General features: G+C 37.9%; 1 long non-coding RNA gene across 1 annotated transcript; it reads left to right on the plus strand.

Moving 5' to 3' along the window:
* Positions 1-4136: 4136 nt before the first annotated feature.
* LOC134675113 (uncharacterized) lies at positions 4137-6509 on the plus strand. The gene is made up of 3 exons (XR_010099696.1): positions 4137-4668; positions 5720-5885; positions 6215-6509. It is a non-coding gene; the product is annotated as an uncharacterized LOC134675113 (long non-coding RNA).
* The last annotated feature ends 13904 nt before the right edge of the window (positions 6510-20413 follow it).

Here is a 20413-nt window from a genome sequence, read left to right on the forward strand (position 1 = left end):
TATATGGTAGTACTATCATTTCTTCTTCTTCTTCTTTCCAGTCGTATCCTCATTGCTGAGGGTCGTGATTACCAACGCTTAATACCACTTTCTTCCAGGCACTCCTATACTGCGCCATTTGCAGGCAGGTCTGGCCTTGGGTCCTGCCTATGCCTTTACTGTGTCTATCCGCCGGGTAGGCGCTCTTCCTCTACTTCTCTACTATCATTTCACTATAATCGCTTGCACCCAATTAATGTAGCCGAGTGTAGGATGCGTGTCTAAACACTGTCTACGGAATTAATTTATTAATTTAAAACAACGCTAACCAGTCGTCCTTGAATTCTAATTCGTTATTGTAGATAATCAAGTTTGTTGGTCGGATTTAATAAAATACACAGACACCAAGATCGAAAGATTTCTAAGTAGTCCCAGGTTTTAATTTACAGGATTAGAAAGGTTAGGTTTCCGCGATCGAGTTTTTCACTAGATGACAGCACTGTGGCGAGAGGTCTAGCTGTCATAATCCACCAATCATGTTTAACCATGTTTTTTTATTGGTGGACTAGCTGTTGCCCGCGACTTCGTCCGCCTGGAATCTTATCTTCAATATTATACATCTTTAGTAGGTACCTATAATTTTCATATCCAAGCAATGTTGAAATTAAGTATTTTTCTTTTTTAGCAAGTTGTATGAAGTTTTAAGTCAAGTGGATTTTGATGTTGGTTGCTGAAATTACTTTTTTTTGTATTCTCATAATGGGTACCTATGCCCTTATACAAAGATTCAAGTTCGGCACTCACAAAATATCTGATCTCCATACAAACTTTCAACCCCTTTCTCACCACCTTGGGGGATGATTTTCAAATATGCTTGAATTAGTTTTCATGTTTTTTAATTTAATACCTTTTTTTTGCAAAAAGTTCAAGTTCCTAGCTTAAAACTAAATTTACACCCCAAGACGAACTTTCATCCCCTTTTTAACCCCCTTAAGGGTTGAATTTCCAAAAACGTTGCAATCACTTTTTTTTCTTATCGGCTATTATGCCTTTCTAAGAAGTTTCAAAGCATTTATAATGGATTAAAATTTTCAACCCCTTTTTAACCCTGTTACCCATGAATGTTACAAAACGCTGAAATTACTTTTCCTGTCTTCTAATAATATCCCCAAATACAAAGATTCAAATCCCGCGCTCGAAAAAATGTATGATATCCATACAAACTTTCAACCCCGTTTTCACCACCATAGGGGATGAATTTTCAAAAACGCTGATATTAGTTTTCTTGCATTTTAATTTAAAACGTTTTTACAAAGTTTCAAGTTCCTTGCTTAAAATAAAATTTGCACCCGCAGACGAACTTTCATCCCCTTTTTAGCCCCCTTAGGGGTTGAAATTCCAAAAACGTTGCAATTACTTTTTTTTGTAATCGGCTATTATGCCTTTCTAAGAAGTTTCAAAACCATTTGTAATGGATTCAAACTTTCAACCCCTTTTTAACCATGTTAGGGGATGAAATTTACAAAACTCTGAAATTACTTTTCCTGTCTTCTAATAATATCCCTAAATACAAAGATTCAAGTCCCACACTCGAAAAAATGTTTGATATCCATACAAACTTTCAACCCCTTTTTCACCACCTTAGGGGATGAATTTTCAAAAACGCTGAAATTAGTTTTCTTGTATTTTAATAGTATATCTTTTAACGAAGTTTCAAATTCCTAGCTCAAAAGAAAACTTTAACCCCATACAAACTTTCATCCCCTTTTTAACCCTGTTAGGGGATGAAATTTACAAAACGCTGAAATTACTTTTATTGTCTTCTAATAATATCCTCAAATACAAAGATTCAAGTCCCGCGCTCGAAAAAATTTTTGATATCCATAGAAACTTTCAACCCCTTTTTCACCATCTTGGGGGATGAATTTTCTAAAACGCTGAAATAAGTTTTCTTGTTTCTGAATTTAATACGTTTTCACAAAGTTTCAAGTTCCTAGCTTAAAATAAAATTTGCTCCCGAAGACCAACTTTCATCCCCTTTTTAACCCCCTTAGGGGTTGAATTTCCAAAAACGTTGCAATCACTTTTTTTTCTTATCGGCTATTATGCCTTTCTAAGAAGTTTCAAAGCATTTGTAATGGATTAAAATATTCAACCCTTTTTTAACCCTGTTAGGGGATGAATTTTACAAAACGCTGAAATTACTTTTCCTGTCTTCTAATAATATCCCTAAATACAAAGATTCAAGTCCACCACTCGGAAAATTTTTTGATATACATACAAACTTTCAACCCCTTTTTCACCACCTCAGGGGATGAATTTTCAAAAACGCTGAAAGTAGTTTTCTTGTATTTTTATAATATATCTTCTTACGAAGTTTCAAATTCCTAGCTTAAAAGAAAACTTCAACCCCATACTAACTTTCATCCCCTTTTTAACCCCCTTAGGGGTTGAATTTCTCAAAATCGCTTCTTATCTCTCGTACACTTTATAAATGCAATCTGGTGTGCAAATTTCAACTTTCTGGCTTTTGTAGTTTCGGCTCTGCGTTGATGAATCAGTCAGTCAGTCAGTCAGTCAGTCAGTCAGTCAGGACACTTGCATTTATATATATAGATTTTGACAGCAGCCGTCAAAAATACCTCTCGGCACGGTGCTGCCATCTAGTGAAAATCTCGATCGCGGAAGCTCTCATTCAATTGAAATGAGAACATTGTTTCAACTAGCTTATTTTATCTAGGTAAGAAAGTTTACTATAAGTAATATAGTATCCAAAACACCGGCAAAGTGTGAGTCGGACTCGCTCACGAAGAGTTCCGTACCATTACGCAAAAAACGGCAAAATCATCACGTTTGTTGTATGGTAGCCCCACTTAAATAGGTATTTATTTTATTGTTAGTATTTGTTGTTATAGCGGCAGTACAGATGTACAGCGGAGCCTTAGTAATAGGGTCCCGTATTTACCCTTTGGGTAAGGAACCCTTAAAAAGTACTGTATAATTTTCTTAGGCTCACCAACTTATAATGTAGGTATCCTTGACCAACCAAAAAAATATTCGATTTATCGGTTATGATCGCTCCACTTTTTTGCGAAGACGTATTAAGGGGTTATTTCGTCAGCCGACTCCGATAATCACTTAGATCATTTTTTGTTACGTCGGTTCTAAAAAAAAAATGTCTGCAGTCCAATTGCCGCTACCCATACAAAATATATGAAAGGTTGTGGCAATTAGACGTAACCGCAGACAAATTCTCAGAGTGCCTGCCGCGAACGCGACGTGTTGCCTCCCTGTCACACTTACGTACGAATTTACAAGTGCGACAAAGAGGCAATACGTCGAACGTGGTTCGTGATAGGTTCTCAGAGAATTACCTAATTGTTTGTGGTGGAACGGGAAGCGATGACAGAGTATAGGTTACCTACGGATTGACTATAGTACATTGTGCAACATGGGGCGTAAGTTGAATATTGCAAACGAGAGTGGATATATTGGAGCGTTTTTTAGACTCGAGTTTGCAATATTATTACGCCCCGAGTTACACACAATGTTTTTCATCACACTTGCGATACAAAAATTAAGTATAAAGACAAAAAAAAATAATTATGGCACTAGAAACTTCGTAACTCCCTAGGGAGAAACTTTATAACTCCCGCTAAACCTGCGTGCAATTCCACATTTACTGAGCGAGTGTGATGAAAAAACACTAAGGGTCTTTTGCACCAATCACTAACCTGGGGTTAACCGGTTAAATCATGGGTTATCATGGTAACCAGTACAATTTGACACTGGGTTGACGGTTAAACCGCTTAACCCCGGGTTATTGGGATGGTGCAAGTGAACCTAAAAGATTTAGCAATTCAACAGGTAATTCCCGCTGCAACTTAGTTGTGTGTTTTTGTCAACCCTAGCGTGGTCAGAATCTATCTACTAAATTAAGAGTCTCGCAAACAACACTTAAGTCTCATTATAATAGTTTTGGGTATCTCCCGGGTATCTTTATATATAAACGCGAGCGGCTCTGACGGAAAAACCAAAAGAAATTATGCTCAATCGAAAGAGCTTGAAAAAATATCACTTTTGAATCGAGAACATGTATCCGCAAAATTCGTATTGTCGAGTATTTTGCATTTAAAAGTGAAAAATTTCGACAAAGAATGCAAATGTTCAATTTGTTGTTTGACATTTGACAGCTCTATGGTTTCGTTCAGAAATTGTAAATATTTTTACGTCCGTCATGCATGTTGGACAGATTGCTGGTGAGAGTGTGGGTAAGCCTATTTAAAAAAAACGACTACTGTCAGTGTAAGATGACACTGGTGACAGATGACACACAAACATGTTACATGTATTGTGCATTGATTGACGGGTAAAACCATGGTAAAACCAAAACTTTGTGCTTTACCAGTCTGAAATTAAGTTTAATTTTCAGTAAAGGGTCTAAATGTTTGTGACTAACCTAAGCCCTCCTACGTGTACACGCTCGACGCAGCTAGCCAACTTTATTGTCACGCGTGCAATAGAGTACCTATTAAAGGCCAAGTTCGGCCTGGCCAGCCAGGGTTCACGCTAGACAACGTCAACGATTTATTTGGGGTCGCCGTCATCGAAAACGATGAGGAGGAGGAGGACTATACTTACTAACGATGACACGGCACCGCCGCGTAAAACAAACCTATGCCGAAAATCGTGAGTATCTTTAACCGACATAATTGTTTCAATCTTTTATTATTGTTGTCATGTTGTTGACAAATAATTTTGTTACCTGAACAAACCTTGCCACAAACGCTGAAAAACAATGCAACGAAGGGCGGTTCGTAAAGATTTATTTACTGTATGTAACTATTGTCACGGTAAAATATTTGCCAGGTACCATCAGCAAAAATTAGCTTAGCATTCTGCATACAAATGTGTATACAGGGGTACCATACCAAGCTAATAGCTTTGCCGACTGTACACAAAGTACTTGCAAATATAATATGCAGCAGATGCATACATATAATGTGATATAAATATAAGTCATACAAATCTTGGTAAGTGCTTTTCCTAAGATTAAAACTAAATTGAACTTTAATGTGCTGTGTCCACACACATGTATCCATGAATAATTATTATTAATTTATATAAACTACTTAATATGTATAAACTATTTCTATCACCCAAAAAAAATGTGTAATTATTCCTTGCACCATTTCACTATCCCGGGTTAGGCCGGGTTGAGCGGTTAAACCTGGAGTTAAGTTACCATGGTTACCAGTACAGTTTGACACTGTTAGGCTCAGTTGCACCATTCCACTAACCTGGGGTTAACCGGTTAAATCTGGAGTTACCATGATTACCAGTACAATTTGACATTGGGTTAACGGTTTGACCGCTTAGCCCCGGGATATTGAGATGGTGCAAGTGGGCCTTCACGACAGAATAAATAATAGTACTAGATGCAGAAGACTCACTCTCTAACAAAACGTGTCTGTTACGATCAGCACAGATATGGCCGCTAGGTGGCGACAGCGCCACGCACGGCTTATGGCTTTCCCCAAAATTAGGGCGGAACGGATGTACTTTTAGCTACCTGTAGCAAAGCGACGAAATCACGGAGTGAGCCACGCCTGCCTTCACGGTTTAAATGCTTAACCCCGGGTTAGTGGGATGGTGCAAGTGGCTCTAATGCTCCCTTCCAGTTCCAGTTATACTTTTAAAATCTGTATTTATATACCCATACAATATTCATTTTTTGCAGATAGTTTCAAGTATTTTGAATGCTGTAGCCAGAAGACTGCCAGACAAATGTGGATTAATAAGGTTGTGGAGATAAAAAAAAATACATCCACACTACAGCATCCGAAATCTCAAAATCATTTGCTTCTATATCGAAGAGCTCTCTGGATTTTTTTGATGACTTTCCGGTATGTATAATGATAATTATATGTGTGGCGCACCGCAATGCTGGCTGCCCACAACCCGGCTGCATCGCTACGTCTACGTATCTACGTCAATGTCATTCCGACACAACGAAATTTTCCTTCTGCGACACGGAAGCCTAAATCGTTTTTGCAAATCCAATTGTAAATTATTCATTGTAAATATTGCTCTCATTATATGTAAATACTATCATCTATCTCCGCGTGTTATTTAACATAGAAATAGTGCTCTAGGCAAGAACACTAAATATGCACAAAGTTTTGTTTCTTATGGACATGTATTTATTACATTAGGTATTTTATTTTTATTTAAGGTCACTTATCTTGACATAAATGCTGAAGGAATTAATTATGTCACTTTAAAAGGAGACGAAGAGCAGGACGGTATTATAAAACAAAGTTAAACATCACGGCCCGAAGACCACCCAAATGATGAAAATGTATTAACTAGGTTCAGTTCTTTTCAAATTTGTATTAAGGGGAGAAAATCCAAAATTAAAATTCAGATAAAAACTTTAATGTTTTAAGAAATTGTAAGTCATTTCAAGTTTTAGACATTTTGAAACAAAAAAATGTTTTGAGAAGAATGTGTTTGACAGATGGTAAAGCTGCGGTTTCTTCAGGGATGTGGAGATGCATAGCGAGGAATGTGTTTGTAAGAACCAATACAAATTGTCCTCCAGGACTGCGCTGAGTGAGGATAGGTAATTGAAGTAATTCTAAAATTCACTCTATAAAGAAACAAATCTACCTCTCTACGCATCCTTGCACATCTCTGATGGAATCATGGTCCTTGCTAATCTTTGGTGGAATACCTCATAGCCTTATTATACTTGGTTTTGTGAAAGGCTAACTTTATATGATATACTTAGTTTAATTCGTTTATTTATATGTATTTAATTGCAAAAGACTGATTGTTGTAGTAAATTGTACTATTTTTATATAAGATATATTTTTTGTAAATTCAAGTAAAAATAAATAAAAATAACGTCAGCATGTCTTTTTATAAATCGTCAGGTGAATTGAGATGAAATTGTACTCACAACTTCCATACTGACATTTTAGTGCCATGATGGGTGCATGAAATTTGGGTTCCCTCCTTTGAGATGGAAAAGTGGGTTAGTCCGTTAGGGGCTATTCATAAATTTCGTCATTTCAAATAAGGGGGAGGGGGTCTGGACATCGGATGATGCTAGCATGACGTAGGAGGAAACGGGGTCATTCGAAGCATGATTTTTGGATGATGTTAGGGGGAGGGGGGGTCAAAAATTCAAAAATGGTCAAATACGATGACGTAATTTATGGACAGCCCCTTAGGTGAGAGGTACAGAACCGAAATGCAACAAGTAAGCAGGTTAGGTTAGAACTGCTGCCTTTACAGAACAGAACTACGTACGACCAGAAAAGTGGGTTAGGTTAGGTTTGAACTGCAATCCTTGAAGAACTGAACTGCTACCATAAAAATGGTTTAGGTTAGGTTAGAACTACGATCCTTACAGAACCGAACTGCTACCAGAAAAGGGGGTTAGGTTAGGTTGGAACTGCGATCCTTATAGAACCAAACTACTAACAGAAAAATTGAAAAGTGGGTTAGGCCGTTAGGGGCTATTCATAAATTACGTCATTTCAAATTAGGGGGGGGGGTCGGGACATCGGATGATGGTAGCATGACGTAGGAGGAAACGGGGTCATTCGAAGAATTTTCGAATTTTTGGATGATTTTAGGGGGGGGGGGTCAAAAATTGACAAAAAACGATTACGTTAAGTCCGGTTAGGTTAGGTCCGGTTATTTCAATATCAGTTACTATAATCACTATAGAGGTTACTATAGCCACTATAGAAATGCAAAAAAAAACATTTTAAATCATTTTCGAACTAAACCTGCAATAAACCGGGCTCTTGAAAATGTTGGCAATGATTGTTCGGGCAAACATTATTAAGGTCAACTAATTACCCTCCTTTGCGTCGCGCAGTCGGGTAAAAAGGGGAAAGATCGAGGTTTTAATAAACGCATAAGTATAAAGTTTTCGGAGATGGGATAGCTAACCGCCGCCTTGATAAACGTTTAGTCTAAAATGAAATAATTATTTAATCCAAAATGAGTATTATCTTTTATTATACCCGAGCGAAGCCGGGTTCTTATCTAGTTTCAATATAAATGTTATATCAAGTATGAATTGCCGTTTTAAAAGCTTTAAGGCGACAGGTAACCTAATAATATATAGGTAGGTCTACCACTTAGGGGTCATCCATTAATTACATCACACGTTTAGGGGGAGGGAGGGGGTTAAGAAAATGTGACATATTGTGACATGGGGGAGGGGGGAGACACAAACTTTGTGACGTCACTTTAACTTCATCAGTAACCGAAAATTTATTTAAATTATTTTATTCGCTGTACATTTAAATAACAAGTTTTTAAAACGATAATCGTTTTTATTCGTTTAATTTTCTTTCCTAAGCATTTTTTTTTTGTTATAAAATTAGTAATATTTATATCGTCAAAAATATTTTGATAAAATATTAATAATACTTAGGTACTTACTTAATTCACCAAGGAGGAGTGTGGCCGAAGGGTGTCAAGTTCCGGCGGTTCCGCGGCCGGCTCCCTGACACTGCGGGGTTGCGAACTGCGTCGCAACCATAATTGTGTTTTTAGTTTTAAGATATATTTTGTAATAATATGCATGCTAGTTTTAAGGTATTTATCTATGGGCCAATAGTTGCCTGAAAATAAATGAAAATAAATAAATGTTAATTCGATTTGGCGATTTCGTAGAAAAAATGTGACATCACACTAGGGGGGAGGGGTTTGCCAATTGTGACCAAGTGTGACAAGGGGATACAGCCTGAAGACACAGCTGAAGGGGAGGGGTCATAAAACCTAGAAATTCGTGTGACGTAATTAATGGATGACCCCTTACTGAGGCATTTAAAACTAAGGCATTTATGTACTAGAAAACCAACACACAACTGCTCTGTAGGTAGGTACAGTCAGTAATACTATTCGCTTAGCACCTTTGCATACAAATTTCAATGCAGGGTAGCTTAAATAGAAAACACCATTTAAATTTTCTATACCTTTTACAAATGTAGGTAGCTGCCTGCCTGGTAGCATTTAAAAATCTTAATTAACTTTGCACTTTGATAAAACTCATTACTAATTCGTTGGAACACAATCGCAGTGTGAAATCCAGACAAACATTTTAAAAAGAAAAATGTGTTACCAACCCCTCAGGGCCGCTTTTAGGTTTCGCATTTTTATTTCAACACACCACAAGCCTGCTTTGAATGAATATATGAGGGTTGCTAAATTTAGAACTCTGTTCTGTGTACATAAGTATTTTATAAGCACCTATACCTATGCATATTTGAAATCTTTTAATACAGCGTGGGTCTGTCTGCATGTTCGCGATAAACTTGAAAACTAACCGAACGGATTTTCATGAGGCCGATCGACCGATCTGGCCTAATAGTTGTTAGTGACCCTGCCTGTGAAGCTTATGGTCCTTGGTTAGAATCCCGGTATGGGTATTTAATTTGTTTCTGAGTCATGTATTTTTATGTATACGAGTACGGATCTCTCGTAATAAAATAAAGGCTCAGTAGCACCGAACTGTCTATCACCGTTAACCCTTAATTTGGCAGAAAATAAAAAACTTTATTTTAACTTTTATGTGCATATTTATTTATTATTATGCCTTTAAATATGTCCTAAAAAATGTTTAAAAAATATTTCACTGTAAGATTTCCTGAAAATCGAATGTACGGTATTTTTAACAAAAACGTACGCTCGTCAAACTTAGTGTGTTAAATATACTTAACAAATTCCAAAAAAGGGTATCGAAACAAAGACAAGGAAAACATGTTTTGGCATTAAATCGAAGCAAAGACCTAAAAGAATTGGCTACGAAACGCAAGTACAATATAGGGTTAAAGATTTTCGAAATGACATTGATATTTCATAGTTTTCATTGTTTGTTTGAGTTTAATATAATGCCAGTGTTACGGCAACGCTACTTTTATACATGCAGCATTTAAATATTTTGAATGAAAAAATTTATACATGATACCACCTACATGAATTTTAAAGTATATTTGAATTTAATTGAATAAAAAAATATGAAATATAACTACCTATTCCATTTAGTTTCCTTGAATGTATAGCCATACGCCAAACTGAACGGGGTTTTATAAAAAAAAACATGTATTGATGTTAAGTAGCGTTCGCTTTGTTGCATACTAAGCTATGAATGTATAGCGAATCAAACTATAGCATTGAATCTCTTCTATTATGGCAAAATATAAAGGTAGGCAGTGAAATTTGTCAAATTAAAGCGCGGTCAAAATCTCACACCATAAAGATTTGTTAAAAATGCTTAACGGGTTGTTTAATTTCTAATACACTGTACGTATTGTTTTGTCAATAATACTTAACAGTTGTGTATGCTTGCTTATTACACGTAAATAACTTGACTTGGCGAATAGGTGTGGTATGTAAAGTATACGTAATACTATAATCAAATATAATAATAGTATATGCAGTAAAATTTCGCGTAATAGAATCGAAAAAAATAAACAAATACCTGGATAGAATGCAGTGTCGACCTTCTAATAACTATGTTGATTCACTACTAACATATAACTTTGTTGCCAGTAACGTTTTATTTTTTTCTTTATTCTTTATAATATAAATGATACGTAGAAATTAAAAACTTGGAATTTACGAAAAAAATAACATGCCTACATTTTTTCAAAGTAAGTGTTAAGTATACTTGACTGTGCCAAATTAAGGGTTAACACGTTCGCTACTTTTTATTGTATGGAAAATTTCATAATTAACAGCTGTGTGACGTTGATCAGGGGCCAAATTCGACACGTACAACTGTCAGATTTCGCATCCACGTCAAATCAACAGTTGATTTTATCGCATACTGAGTTATGATTTATGATTCCATCAACGGTGGATAATATCATTTGGTACAACCAAAACTCAACTCTAAACTAAGGGTGGTTCGGTTTGGTTTGCTTGTCACCCTAACTGTGGATTGTTAATGTCAAATTTTGACATTGTACGTATTCGAGAACTTATGATTTTTCCCACATCAACGGGATATCAACACGATACGTCAAACGTCGCTTGTCGAATAGGGGTGTCTACTAAATGTGGTTGGTGCAAGTGACCCTAATTTTAATTAAACAGGTTACTCGAATTGTCACTGGTTTTCCTTAATTTTCTTGATTCAGCGACTGTGTATAAGTGTAAGATGAATCAATAAGGATAACTGTGGTAAATTATGTATAATTGTATATACCTTTGACATGGATAAATCATCACAATAGCAACCAACTCATCAACAAGTAATGCCAAGGTAAATACCTCCATATGTAGATATATCCAATTTTAGGTCTCAAACTCATCAAAGCATTTATTTTTAAGAAATATAAACCAGAATTAACTATCATTTATTATTTATTTACCTACTAATTAAAAATTAAAACTACAAATTACAACTAAAAATTAAACCTAAACCCGAACAAACCGCTCCCCGCCCTTCCTGGTGCGAAGGTGCCCATACTGGCAGCATTTCCACGCTGGATTACCAAGGACAGGAATTATTATATAGAGCAAAGAAATAAATATGGCTATATATTTTGAAATACTTGACAATTATAATTTAGGTACCTACTTTCATAAGTAATTTTAAATAAATACTACGAGTGAGATGCATGGGCGAAATGTGTCAGAATCAGATGAAATCTACATCAAATTGTAAGTTCAAATCAGGCTCTAAAGCGGTTATCACACTGACGCGGTTTCCTGTCCCCATTCATGCGTGGCTTACCCCGATTTCGTCTCGTCGCTACAAATACATGTGGCCCACACCAATTTTGGTGTCTAGCAGTAGTACTTGCCGCGCACCACTACTGAACGAACGCCTGCTCGCACTTGCGCCACCTTGCGGCCATATCTGGCGTAATAGACGCGTTTTGTTAGAGAGTGAACCTTCTGTGCCTAGTACTATTATTTATTCTGTGCCCCAGTGTCATAAACGCCTAAGGCCCACTTGCACCATCCCACTAACCCGAGGTTACGCGGTTAAACCGTTAACCCAGTGTCAAATTGTACTGGCGACCATGGTTACATCAAGTTTAACCGGTTAAGCCCGGATTAATGGAATGGTGCAAGTGGGCCCCTAAGTAAGTACCAGTGGCGGCGCGTCAAACATATCAATAGGCAAGCCGGGGCTAATTTGACTTACATATTTCCTTTACAACTCTGCTCAATCGTCCAAAACTAGGCAAGCCGGTGGGAATCGGCTTTTATGGACGCGCCGCCACTGGTAAGTATCTATCCTAAGCCTAGGGTTGCCAGATGGTCGGGATTTGGCGGGATTCTCCCGATTTTTACACGACTGCCCAAACAAAAAGAGTGTATTGTTTTCAGCGTTCATGTTTGTATGTATATATGTATGTGAGTTTCTTTATTCCACCATAACTTCTGAATGCCTTAACCGATTTAGATATATGATACATCATTAGAATCCTTACGTCATCCCGACTAACATAGGCTATGTGACGTTATTATAAAACCAATATGGCGGACGTAATACAAAAAATTGCGTCACGTTTAGAAAAAAAAATCTTGCAATCCTATCGAGTGGGATCTCAAAATGAAGAGCCTTGAAAGACGATTTAAAATATATATGCAGCATACGCGTTTAAGTCTTATTTTGGTTAAATAAGGATTTACAAAATGTCTTAAGAAAAATAAATCCTTCTATCTAATTTAGTGAGCTATCAAATGAAAGGGTATTGACTGCTGATCATAAAAATATATACAAATCATCCATATGATTTGTATATAATTTTATAAGGTAAAAGGAACTAAACACAAACATGTTCTAAATCGCCCTATTGAAATCTAAACCTGTGAACTTCGATTTAAGCGATAAGGTTTGAATAATTTATGGCTTATTGCATTCTTATATTTCTTGTGAATAAAATTGTACTTGACTACTAATTCAACCCGACTGTAAAAAAACAGATTTTGATTTAACACGTGCGTAGGTAAGTAGGTACATACCAACCTCAATCATTTCTTCTTAACTTTAGTGCTAAACTAATTTTCATAACATAATTTTCGACTGTACCTACCTTTAGTACAATATTGTACGCTTACCAAAGCCGAGCGCCTTCGCCGCCTTCATACTCAAAACGTTGGGCGTAGCCCGACGTACTTACGTTGCGCGCTGTACGCTTACCAATCCCGGGCGCCTCCGGCACCCTCATACTAAGAGTGTCGGGCGTAGGTAGTCCAACGTACGTGGCGCGCTGTATGTGTTCCAAAACCGGGCGCCTTTGGCGCCCTCATACTTAAAGCGTCGGGCGTAGCCCGACCTACGTGGCGCGCTCCAAAACCGGGCGCCTTAGGCGCCCTCATACTAAGAGTGTCGGGCGTAGCCCGACGTACGTGGCGCGCTGTATGCGTTTCAAAACCGGGCGCCATCGGCGCCCTCATCCTAAAAGAGTCGGGCGTAGCCCGACGTACAAGACACGCTGTACGCGTTCCTAAGCGGGGTGCCTTTGGCGCCCTCATACTTAAATCTTCGGGCGTAGCCCGACCTACGTGGCGCGCCATACGCGTAGCAAAACCGGGCGCCGAACATACTAAGAGTGTCGGGCGTAGATAGCCCGACGTACGTGGCGATGGCGCGCTGCACGCGGTCCAAAGCCAGGTGCCTTCGACTTTCTCATACTAAAAGAGTCGAACGTAGCCCAACGTACGTGGCGCGCTGCACGCGGTCCAAAATTATGAGTCTTTATTGTGGACCTTCAAACCCTCATGGCCATTATAATTAAAAATTTCTACTTCTTTGTAAGAAGTTATATTTAAAAATGTCGAATATCCCAAATTGTGAACACATCCACATATTGTCCACAGAAAAGAAGCCCGGACGTATTCCGAAACGGTGAGCTTAATTAAAAGGTCCCAGTTCCAGAAGCTAATATCCACATAAAAAAAACTTCGTGGACAAACTAAATGGCCGGGGGAAATCTATATACCTACCTTAAATCGTAGTTTTATACTTAGTTTTTTTCACTAAAATGTACAAAATAAAATAATTAATTAAAAAATTAAAAACACGACTGCTGCATTTTAAAGCGAACTGAAAAGCTAAAAATAATGTTCATATGTTAGTTACATAACTTTATGAATCTAAATTGGAATGTGAATATACACTCACGGTCATTCACAGTAAATACTAAGGGTTATGCTCATTTATGACCGTGAATGTAGGTACGTGTACATTTAATTTCTATTGCAGTCGGGGGACCTTTTGAATGAGATGCACTTAGGCACACCAAGGTCCCCCGATTGTAATTGAAATTAAATGTACACGTACCTACAGTCACGGTCATAAATGAGCATAACCCTTAGTATTTACTGTGAATGACCGTGAGTGTATATTCACATTCCAATTTAGATTCATAAAGTTATGTAACTAACATATGAACATTATTTTTAGCTTTTCAGTTCGCTTTAAAATGCAGCAGTCGTGTTTTTAATTTTTTATTAGCATGTGTTTCCGATTCCCGACAAAGTGAAACTTGTCCCGAAAAACAGCTTCACGTTATAAAACAATAATTTCAAGTTCCGAACTGTCGCCGAGCAAGCGAACTGACGTAGTGCCAATAATGTAAAATATCGTTGTTTTTACACGACTGCCCAAACAAAAAGAGTGTATTGTTTTCAGCGTTCATGTTTGTATGTATATAAGTATGTGAGTTTCTTTATTCCACCATAACTTCTGAATGCCTCAACCGATTTAGATGTATGATACATCATTAGAATCCTTACGTCATCCCGACTAACATAGGCTATGTGACGTTATTATAAAACCAATATGGCGGACGTATTACACAAAATTGCGTCACGTTTAGAAAAAAAATCTTGCAATCCTATCGAGTGGGGTCTCAAAATGAAGAGCCTTGAAAGACGATTTAAATATATATGCAGCATACGCGTTTAAGTCTTATTTTGGTTAAATAAGGATTTACAAAATGTGCTAAGAAAAATCAATCCTCCTATCTAATTTAGTGAGCTATCAAATGAAAGGGTATTGACTGCTGATCATAAAAATATATACAAATCATCCATATGATTTGTATATATTTTTATAAGGTAAAAGGAACTAAACACAAACATGTTCTAAATCGCCCTATTGAAATCTAAACCTGTGAACTTCGATTTAAGCGATAAGGTTTGAATAAGTTATAACTTATTGCATTCTTATATTTCTTGTGAATAAAATTGTACTTGACTACTAATTCAACCCGACTGTAAAGAAACAGATTTTGATTTAACACGTGCGTAGGTAGGTAGGTACGTACCAACCTCAATCATTTCTTCTTCACTTTAGTACTAAACTAATTTTCATAATAGTAAGAAGTATTTAAGTGACAATGATTAATGATTATACATATTATGTCTTTCTATACTTGTATAGGTCGACTGTAACAATAGAAGTGTAATGTCATTCTATGTCTGAACACCAAATTAAAGGCGCACCAAAGGTAAACTTCGCGTAGGGCCGAAAGCCCGAAGTGTCCAAAAGAGGCGTACCTACCTTTAGTATAATATTGTACGCTTACCAAAGCCGAGTGCCTTCGGCGCCCTCATACTCAAAACGTTGGGCGTAGCCCGACGTACGTTGCGCGCTGTACGCTTGCCAATCCCGGGCGCCTCCGGCACCCTCATACTAAGAGTGCCGGGCGTAGGTAGTCCGACGTACGTGGCGCGCTGTATGTGTTCCAAAACCGCCCGACCTACGTGGCGCACCGGACGCGTTCCAAAACCGGGCGCCTCCGGCGCCCTCATTCTAAAAGAGTCGGGCGTAGCCCGACGTACAAGACACGCTGTACGCGTTCTAAAGCCGGGTGCCTTTGGCGCCCTCGTACTTAAATCGTCGAACTTAAGCGCCGAACATACTAAGAGTGTCCGGCGTAGATAGCCTGACGTACGTGGCGCGCTGCACGCGGTCCAAAGCCAGGTGCCCTCGACTTTCTCATACTAAAAGAGTCGAACGTAGCTCAACGTACGTGGCACGCTGCACGCGGTCCAAAATTATGAGTCTTTATTGTGGACCTTCAAACCCTCATGGCCATTATAATTAAAAATTTCTACTTCTTTCTAAGAAGTTATATTTAAAAATGTCGAATATCCCAAATTGTGAACACATCCACATATTGTCCACAGAAAAGAAGCCCGGACGTATTCCGGAACGGTGAGCTTAATTAAAAGGTCCCAGTTCCAGAAGCTAATATCCACATACTCAAAACGTTGGGCGTAGCCCGACGTACGTTGCGCGCTGTACGCTTGCCAATCCCGGGCGCCTCCGGCACCCTCATACAAAGAGTGCCGGGCGTAGGTAGTCCGACGTACGTGGCGGGCTGTATGTGTTCCAAAACCGCCCGACCTACGTGGCGCACCGGACGCGTTCCAAAAACGCTTGCATGCAAGCTAGGTACATGATCTGTAACACCATATTGTAACATCCCCATACTGTATCAATGCAAATAAATAATTTCTGTTTTCTGATAAAAAAAACTTCGTGGACAAACTAAATGGCCGGGGGAAATCTATATACATACCTACCTTAAATCATAGTTTTATACTTAGTTTTTTTCACTAAAATGTTTAAAATAAAATAATTAATTAAAAAATTAAAAACACGACTGCTGCATTTTAAAGCGAACTGAAAAGCTAAAAATAATGTTCATGTGTTAGTTACATAACTTTATGAATCTAAATTGGAATGTAAATATACACTCACGGTCATTCACAGTAAATACTAAGGGTTATTCTCATTTATGACCGTGAATGTAGGTCCGTGTACATTTAATTTCTATTGCAGTCGGGGGACCTTTTGAATGAGATGCACTTAGGCACACCAAGGTCCCCCGATTGTAATTGAAATTAAATGTACACGGACCTACATTCACGGTCATATATGAGCATAACCCTTAGTATTTACTGTGAATGACCGTGAGTGTATATTTACATTCCAATTTAGATTCATAAAGTTATGTAACTAACACATGAACATTATTTTTAGCTTTTCAGTTCGCTTTAAAATGCAGCAGTCGTGTTTTTAATTTTTTAATTAATTATTTTATTAATATAATCACTTTAATATGAATGTATTTTTTTTTCCCGAATTAAGTCCCAAAATCCCGAAAAATAGATATTATTTCCCGATATTAGCGCCTTACAATCTGGCAACCCTAGGCGTAATAGACGCGTTTTGTTAGAGAGTGAACCTTCTGTGCCTACACTGAGAGAAAAGTACAACAAAAAAACACTTAGAATTACAAAAATATACTTAATCCGGGGACAAGGAGAGTAAAGTTAACTAATACTAATAGGAACAAATTGACTTTTGCCATTTCTAGTAGTTCTTGCAATTTCTATTATCTGTTTGTTGAAATTATATTTGGGATTACTGAGCTGTTTGTAAAAATAAATAAACTTTACAGAAATAGTGAAACGTCCATAATTATTACTAAAACTTCTTTTTTTCCCCCAGTACAGAACTGTTTTTTAATTCCTGGTGATGATTTTTCTCTCAGTGTAGTACTATTATTTATTCTGTGCCCCAGTGTCATAATCATAACCGCCTAAGGCCCACTTCCACCATCCCAACCCGAGGTTACGCGGTTAAACCGTTAACCCAGTGTCAAATTGTACTGGCGACCATGGTTACATCAAGTTTAACCGGTTAAGCCCGGATTAATGGAATGGTGCAAGTGGGCCTAAGTAAGTACCAGTGGCGGCGCGTCAAACATATCAATAGGCAAGCCGGGGCTAATTTGACTTACATATTTCCTTTACAACTCTGCTCAATCGTCCAAAACTAGGCAAGCCGGTGGGAATCGGCTTTTATGGACGCGCCGCCACTGGTAAGTATCTACCCTAAGCCCCGTCCAGCTAAGGCTCTAGTTTAGCAGTCACTTAGCCATAAAGTAATTTGCGCACCCATTAGTTTTGGTCTCACGTCACTTTGTATCAATTTAACTATTTTAGCTTAAAAGCGAGGATGCCGCAGTCAAAATTCAAATTTAAATTTAATTAAAGTAGTTGGGGGATTCGCTATTGAAGTTTTGAACTTTCACCGCATGGGCGTTTTATTACTTAGGATTATATTTTAGAAATTAGTTATTAGAAAACTATGTACAATATTAATGAAAAAGATTTTGCATCATTGTACGTTCGTCGTTCGCTTATGATGCCACAAACACCATGTTTTTTTATTGTTGTTGTTGACATATGTAGGTATATTAGTGTTCCGTGCAAAACTTTGTTCACGGAACACTTATGGGATCACTTCGGTCTTGCATTTCAGTTAAATGCGTTTTCTTTTTAAACCAATCGCCTTTTCTAAAAACTTTTTAACATTTTAAACCCTTGTTTTATTTAGATTTTATCATTATGCCGGCCAAAGATGACTTACTTGGTTAACATCAACATAGTAATCAGAAAAACAAAAAACTTTCTTGCTTTTTCCATTTTAGGATTTTTTTAACGCATTCTGTACTAAAGAGAAAAATTCGAATTGAGAATTAAGATAGAATTTAAGGAAATCGGAATAATAATATAACAAGTGTTTTGAAACACCATTTACTTAAATATTGTCCTGACCTGAGTTACGTCATTAATACCCCAGATTTTACCCATTCGATTCTAAACGGTATTAAAAAAACCGGGCAAGTGCGAGTCAGACTCGCGCACGAAGGGTTCCGTACCATAATGCAAAAAAGGCAAAAAAAAACGGTCACCCATCCAAGTACTGACCCCGCTCGGCGTTGCTTAACTTCGGTCAAAAATCACGTTTGTTGTATGGGAGCCCCACTTAAATCTTTATTTTATTCTGTTTTTAGTATTTGTTGTTATAGCGGCAACAACAGAAATACATCATCTGTGAAAATTTCAACTGTCTAGCTATCACGGTTCGTCAGATTCAGCCTGGTGACAGACGGACGGACGGACGGACGGACGGACAGCAGAGTCTTAGTAATAGGGTCCCGTTTTACCCTTTGGGTACGGAACCCTAAAAATTGACCGCCTAAATATAACTGTATAGCAAATCGATCAAAAGGCGTTTGCCGTATATGTCCTAGTCAGGGGTTCTCCAGAAGTTATATTAGTTAAAGTCATAGAGCTACAATAATATAGAGATGACACGGGGGGGAGGGGCCAAACGACCGAACGAGATGCACTTATGGAAATTTCAGTAGGAGTAGCAGTGAAAGCGGTATTGTTGCTTGTCCTTGTCACAGTCTCACTTTTTGTTTGTTCCCCACCAAAAATTTAGTATGGTTTATGGTGGGCAACAAATAACCCAACCGAATTACGTACATTGTTTTTGGTATGTTGTCAGGATTGTTAAAACGTTTTTTTAATATTGTCGCTTTGCGTATGTTTTGTGCCTCACGGAGGCACGCGTATAGCTCATCTATGTAATACAAGGTATATGGTTAAAGTGAAGTTACATCCTCATTATTAAGTACCCGCGTCCAGACTTGCCGAGTCCCAGTTAGCAAAGTGACTTGTTTTGTATTGGATCAAGTTATTAAACTTTGTAATGGTGTCGCAGTTTATTCTCATTTCGCGAATTATCCGATTGCGTCAAAAATGGTTTAATTTAAACTTTACAGCCATCTGCTGCGCTATTACGACACCCTGTGCTATAATAAGCACATTACGTAACTACGTCGAACATTTAAAGGGTCATATGTACTGTAAAACGTACGGTACACGACGTGCGAATAGGTAATTCAAAACTAAGATCGATTTAAAACACTCGCTTCGGTTGTGTCTTAAAATTCGCCACTCGTTGCGAATTTCCTATTTTTCGCACTTGTATCGTAAATAAATAAGTATTATATTTTTCTAATCGCATGGTTAAGACACACTCTTATACCTACACAATTTAAATAACACGCATTAAGTCGCGCAAATTATGTATCATGATTATCATGAATCATGAAATAGGTCGTTACGAAACCAAATAAGGGTCAAAAGTGTCAAAACACACCGAGCGTGGGTGTCACTGTCAAAAGGAACCAACTTTTTCTACATCCCCTTATGCCAAAAAAGCGGGGGTGCGCGGGACGAGGTGAGCGAAGTCCCGTGCCGTGATTGGTCCGTTCAACGACGGACGTCACACAAAGACACTTTCGACTCGAACATGGAGTAAAATTACCGTATGCGTGGCAGAGGGGGTAGCGCGACTATGCTCAGTCTGGAGGATGTTTTGTCTGTGTCTTTTTCTAAAGTCAGCAAGACACCATTCTTACAAGCAGATTGGTATTGGATTCTCATCTCTATTCCCTATTCATAGAGTCGATGCCGTTGCAAATATTTTTTTATGATTAGTTGAATATTACTTTACTTCCTGAAGCCATATGCGACTTAGTCACAGAAATGCAATAACAAGATTGCTCGTTGA

Source organism: Cydia fagiglandana, chromosome 21 (assembly GCF_963556715.1).
Source record: "Cydia fagiglandana chromosome 21, ilCydFagi1.1, whole genome shotgun sequence".
NCBI lineage: Eukaryota > Metazoa > Arthropoda > Insecta > Lepidoptera > Tortricidae > Cydia > Cydia fagiglandana.